The following is a 6,316-nucleotide window of genomic DNA, read 5'->3' as shown; positions in this document are numbered from 1 at the left end:
GTGGTTTTGAGTAATCAATTTTATAAATCGAGCACACCTCTGCAAAATTATATCAAACAATGTTCCAGCAACATTCATTTTAAAGAATGAAAGCTAACAATAGCCTTTCACTAGCTAGCTTCTATTGCTTGTATTATTAATTGTATTATGGACATCAGGCAATCAAATAAATTTAATGCATTATGTTTATTTAGTGCAGTTTATTTAACTGACAACCTCCCAGACAAATGCTTCAGCTACTAAGTGAATTGATTTTAAGAAGAATAGTAAGTGGTTTTAAAAGTGTGTGTGCGTAAAAAGATAGAGATGCTGGTTTAGGTGTTACAAGAAAGCTGAAATTGCATGAATTTCAACACAGCATCATTGAAAAGGAGTCGAAGTCAGAAAAACCCATCAGTGTTGCTCAAACTGGCTACAGATTTATCAGATTTTCTGCCTCAGTTAAACACTAGCACAGCATCAAACACTGATGGGTTTCAAATTCTTCAGCACTCACTACAGCACACTTAATTAACCCTAATAACCCTGAAAAAGGTTCTTCATGCTCACACATCTCATTTATAAACATGGTTCTTTAAAGAACCATCTATTAAGAGGTTCTTTAGGGAACCAAAAAGGTTCTTCTGTGGAACTGCTCCAAACACTCCTTTTTGACACCATGATTTTAAAAAATGTACCTGCTCTGGGAGACCAGTATCTAAATTCATCACTCCAGTTTAACATTTTAATATGGCCAAACCACTTCCCTACGAGGCCATCCTCCAAAGTAGATCCCATTAGTAAGCCCTCTTTAAAATGGTAATTTAATGATAATTACATTGGTCATCCTCATACCTTGTCTCTAGTTATCTCTAAACGATGCTGTCACAGGTCTTATTCTTTATTAATTGGGTTAATTAATCATAAAATGAGCCTTGTTTCAACAAAGGGAGCAGGCAGGTCAGCTGGGGGGGTTAAATATGGGATAATAATGGCAGTATTTTTATGTGTTATGTTCATGCACAGAAACAGCTGCAGCACAAAAAGATCAGTCTTTTGGGCAGTTATTGCTCAACAGACCTCCACGAACATACACACACACACACACACACACACACCACACAATCAAGGTTCTGCAGTCTCTGACAGCTAGTATCAGGTGAACCGAATGTGTTTGGAACAAAATGTGCTTGGCTCACCACAGAACCAGAGGCTAAAAGCAAGAGCATAGGATTACATCAGAAGAGAAAAAATAGGAGGAATAAAAACAGCACTTTACTTGAACACTTTGCCTGAGTATCATAGGCCTTTGTACTTTACAGTATTTGTTCCTATTTAACATCATCTTGAAATCAAAATTGACCTTTTTAGCTTGTTATCTAATGTCTCTGGCCATGTGTGTATGACATTACCAGAGACATTATACATACACATATATCAGTAAGATTTATCATACCAAACCACCTAAGGGCACATATCCCAGTTTGTGTTTGAAGTAGTATATAAACACTGTTTAAGTGTGCTGTTCACTTCCCAGTCAGTACAGTTCATATACAGAAACTGATCTACAAATGCAGTATGTTTTGAATGTAGCTTCTGTGATGTCCCAAAATCCAGCACATTTACATATATCCATCCATTCTGCCTACTGCAGTTTAGCCCTGCTTATTCCTGCTGAAGTTATAAGGAGTGTTTCATTTCATTCATTTTCATGATATCATTTAATTAATTTTCCTGACATGTCACATGCACTGTTCGGGTGCAGTAGTCAGTATTTTAATTCCTATGTAATACTGTAGGGAGCAAGCAGCCATTTGAGATGCAGCCCAGTGTGGGAAAAGAGACATACAACACTGTTAGCTTGGTGCTAACATAAGACTGGAAATCGCATAGAGGTGCTCATGAAAATTATCATTGTCGATGTAGTCATAATTTGGTAAGCAAAAAAAAATATATATATATATAACTTATATATAAGTTAAAAGTTCATGACATGACTACCACATACATACACACGACTGAACACGACTGAACCTTCTCCTTTTTCAGCTGTTTAGTACTGTTGCTTGGCAACAATGACTAATAAACTCTAAAGGTACTGGAATAATTGTTTATTTCAAAGTATTTCTTGAATAAAAAAGCAATTAAAAAAATATAAAAGCAATAAGCCACTTGAGGCCATCCAAAACAGTGGGTTTCATGCCACTTCATGCCATGCCTCTCGTAATGCACCGCCTCTCGTGGATTACTGTAATAACATAACGGCTAACTGGAGTACACTTTATGCAAAAAATAGCATGTGACGTAAGCTGTCATGACTTCAAACATTATGACAAATAATGGTAACGTGACACTGTTATAACTTACCAGCATACCAGCATATGATGCCATGGCATGCACATGCATTGTTATGTTAATGTTATGTTGCACCGTTCAAGTAAAAGGTTAATGGGGAAAAAGTACATTTTTCTCCTGAGTTAAGAGGTCAGCTTTAAAGGCCCCATATCCTACCTTATTCTTATCTTTTATATTTGCTCTGAGGTCCACCTATGACATTAGTGTGATTTTATGCACCAAAATAATTCATTTTTACATGGCTATCTTCCGCCCTCTCTCCACCCACCTCTCTCCAGTGCCCATAAGACTGATATGTATGCAAATGAGCTGTGTCCTGATAGGTTGCCCTGTACTGTGTCTCAGTCTGAAAGCAGCCTATGCTGAAACATTCCTTATGACTTAAGAATGATCGAGGCTAAACTGCTGTAGGCCAAATAGACAGACGTATGTAAATTCATTGTTTTTTGTGACATAACAAAATTCAGTGAATTCAAAATGGGCAGCTTATTTTGCATATATGAACTATATGGACTGGTGAACTGTACGTTTTGAAACTCTTTTATTTCAAAAAAGTGAGGGAAATTTAGTTTTCCATTACATGGGCCCTTTAATACACAGTGTGCAGTGTGAAATAGAATAGCTGAAGGTCATACAAAGGCATGCTTGTCCTGTAAATGTGAATGTGTGAATGCGTGAACGTGTCTGAGCCCTTTTTAGACTTAAACTCATTTCTCAGAGTTGAAGATATATTACTGTGAAATCTGTATATCTGTATATGAGCATGTATTACCATTAAATTTTAATACCCATAAACTCTTTCCTGCTTTTTCATCATAGATGTTCTTCCATTTCATGCAAATGAGCAAAACAAAACATGTGTATGTGCATGCAAGCACGCAGACAGACACACACACACACACACGCACACACACTCGAGACAGAGGGCCCCGCCTGGGTGGCTTCACCTTGGGACCTGTCACCATTTGCATTTATATTGAGAGCATACGCTTTTGGCTTATTATAACAGTAGCTGCTCACACTGCTGGTAGCTGTGTGTGTGTGTGTGTAAATGTGGGAGTGTGTATGGTTGGGTGTTGGTGGTGTTAGTGGGGTGCAGAACACTGGAGGGCTTGGGGGGAGCTGAGGTTGTGGGTGTGATGCTGATGAAAGGGAGGTACCTGGAAGACCCTTCGTCCCCTTCTTTGTGCGCATGTTACTGTGTCTGTGTGTCAGCTAATTTCAGTGAGAGATAATTACAGAAGCGAGACTTCCATACTAATGAGCCAGAGCGGGGTTTTGTTCCTATTCTGTCTTTCTTTGGCCAGACAGATTGTAGGTTTGGGACAGGATTAATATTAGAGTTGCAACTAAATGCTAAATGGTATTTTAGGTTATTCGGTATTTCAATATTTTATTCAATATTTCAAGAATGGGAACTACTATAAGCAATTAAATGATAAATAATATACTATACATATTGATTACAGCAACAGTTGTTAAGTTATCTGCCTCAAGATTTGACCTGCTTATGTCATTATTATTGATTCATTTCATTCTTGATGCAATACAGCTTCCTAAGTTATTTCAGAACAGACCTTGAGCGTCATTATGTATTCAGCGACATGCTCAAATATGGAACTCCAGGCTTAACTCACTGTGTGAAAAGTGAATGTCCTTCTCAATAGTCAAAACTCTGTAATAACCAATCTATTACATTTCGTCCTATGTAAATCCTTCTCCAAGTGTCACTGGTTCCTATGAATTTCAAGGTCATTAAGCTGTTAAAATACAAATAATGCTACATACATGCTACAAGCGAGCTAACATTCCTGCACATTTATGTAAGTAAGGCTACCACTGAACTTTAATGCTATTATATAACAACATCAATTACTCAAATAGTAGCATACTGGTAAAGCCACTGAACTATTCCATTTGATAAATCTTGCTTTGTGTGAGGCATTTCAGTGAGGTTGCCAGTCTTAAGGCCTTTATACACTTGGGATTTTTTATTATGTGTTTATTTGGACACCAATAAATTCATTTAAAAACCTGTGTATAATATCTTTCATCTTGTGAAAATGAACTTTTTTTCGTTTCATTTTTGCAAACTTCTACAAGCAACATGAACTCACTCAACTAATCCCTGTTGTCTCTGGAATTGGCATAGCGACAACCAAGATGAAAGATCATCTGTGTCCCAGCAACTATAACCTTTTTTGACAATTGTCAAAAGTTTTAGTTTGTCGTCTCCTTTTTAAGTGTGGTCCTAGCATCTTCAAAAGCAACTCAAACGGACATCCAAGTTGTCTGCAAATGTGCTCTTAAAGTTTCAGCTTCTATATTAAGCTATGAAACTCTCAGTTCTCCTTTCACTTTTACAAAATAGTGGTTCAATGTCATAATTTGCCTGTTTTGTGATGAGCAAAGAATAACTTGAAGAATAACTTGAAAGAAGTCACTTGAAGACATTATGCTTATTTTTTCTTTTTCTGCTGTGTGAAAAATATGGTGAAATTCCTAGAAAAAATGTTTTTTTTTGGTGCAAAAAAAATATTTTCTGAGTACTTTGTTTTTGTGACATTTTGCATCACATTTGGCTCCTTTATGACCTTCCAATTTAGAGGAGAAAGTGACATTTAGAGTAAAAAAAAACAAAATGAATGGGCTTTGAAAGATTTTTGTTTAATGTATGATGCAATAACAGCAATTCGCAAAAACTGAAGACTTTTTTCCATTGGCAAAGCTGGCTTGGACCTGAATTTCTTTATTTTGCCATGTCGTCTACAAAATCATAGTCTACAACTCTATTTATACTTCTGGACATATCTAAAAGTTAAATTTTTACAGTTTTCTAGAATCAAACATTGAAAAAATTGCACAGGATTGACAGACTCATTTTATTATGTATCAAAAACCAAACTGGTTTTATATTATTGAAAACACTGAAAATATATACTTTCGATTTGACCAAATCAATAAACACCACAAGGAGTATCCACTGTGCTAGAATGCCTTATAGCCGAAAGGCTTCAGCCAGGGCAAAGCTCACTGTTTGAACCCTCCCAGGTCCACTGTGTTACCCTGCTGCCCAAAACAGGCCACATCAGCACTTTATGGAGGCTGAGGACAAACCCAAAATAGTCTCATATGCAGTGTGCCTGCTTAGCTAGCTGCTTTCTGCACAGCACAGAATACAAACAGGTGTGGATGGATAAAGAATGAGGGAGCAGGTTGTCAGTCGGATGAATACACATTCTCTCCATGGCAGACGAACAAGTGGAAAACAGGGGCAAATGTGTGTGTGTGTGTGTGTGTGTGTGTGCGTGTGTGTCTGATAAATAAAGGAGTCACCGTGGCCGTGTCAAACAAAGGGAACAGTGAAGTGGAACGTCACATGACTGTGAACGTCTGAGAGAGAAAAAGAACGAGAAAGAGGACTAAAGTGAGTGTGCACTGGCCTGAATAAGCATGTGGCTCTAAGCTCCTCTGAGAATAAACCCTGCATGTTTCTTCCAGTGCGTGGCTCTCTGCGGCTCTGCGTTGTTTATTTACTGTAATAGATGATTTTCATTCCACAGTCCTGCTGCCTCGGCACTTCAAGGGACTCATGTGTTTCGGAAACACTGCATTTGTTATGCTGCTCGCATATCAGTAACATGCCATTTTAGACACGTGCTGGCAAAAGCAAGGCCAGCTTTTAAGCGACAGTTTGGTGAAAAATCTAATTTACAAAATTCCCATTACCCCAAATGTGGTCGATGAGCCAAAACGATGGCGTCTAAAGTCTGCTTCTTTAGTTTTACAGGCTAATGTAGCAATTAGCTAACAAGCAACAGAACCTTTTCGCTACCAATTAACATTGTGCAAACTGCATGCCTAAATCATCACAGACTTGCCTCAAATTGTGCTGAGCTGTTATAAGAGCATTCCTGTCTTAATCTACCATTTAAAGCAATTTTATGTAACAATTTTACCTTAAAATAACAGCATCAGAATA

Source organism: Colossoma macropomum, unplaced genomic scaffold (genome assembly GCF_904425465.1).
Source record: "Colossoma macropomum unplaced genomic scaffold, Colossoma_macropomum, whole genome shotgun sequence".
Lineage (NCBI taxonomy): Eukaryota > Metazoa > Chordata > Actinopteri > Characiformes > Serrasalmidae > Colossoma > Colossoma macropomum.
The sequence above is the reverse complement of the archived record's forward strand: the minus strand, read 5'-3'. Positions refer to the sequence as shown.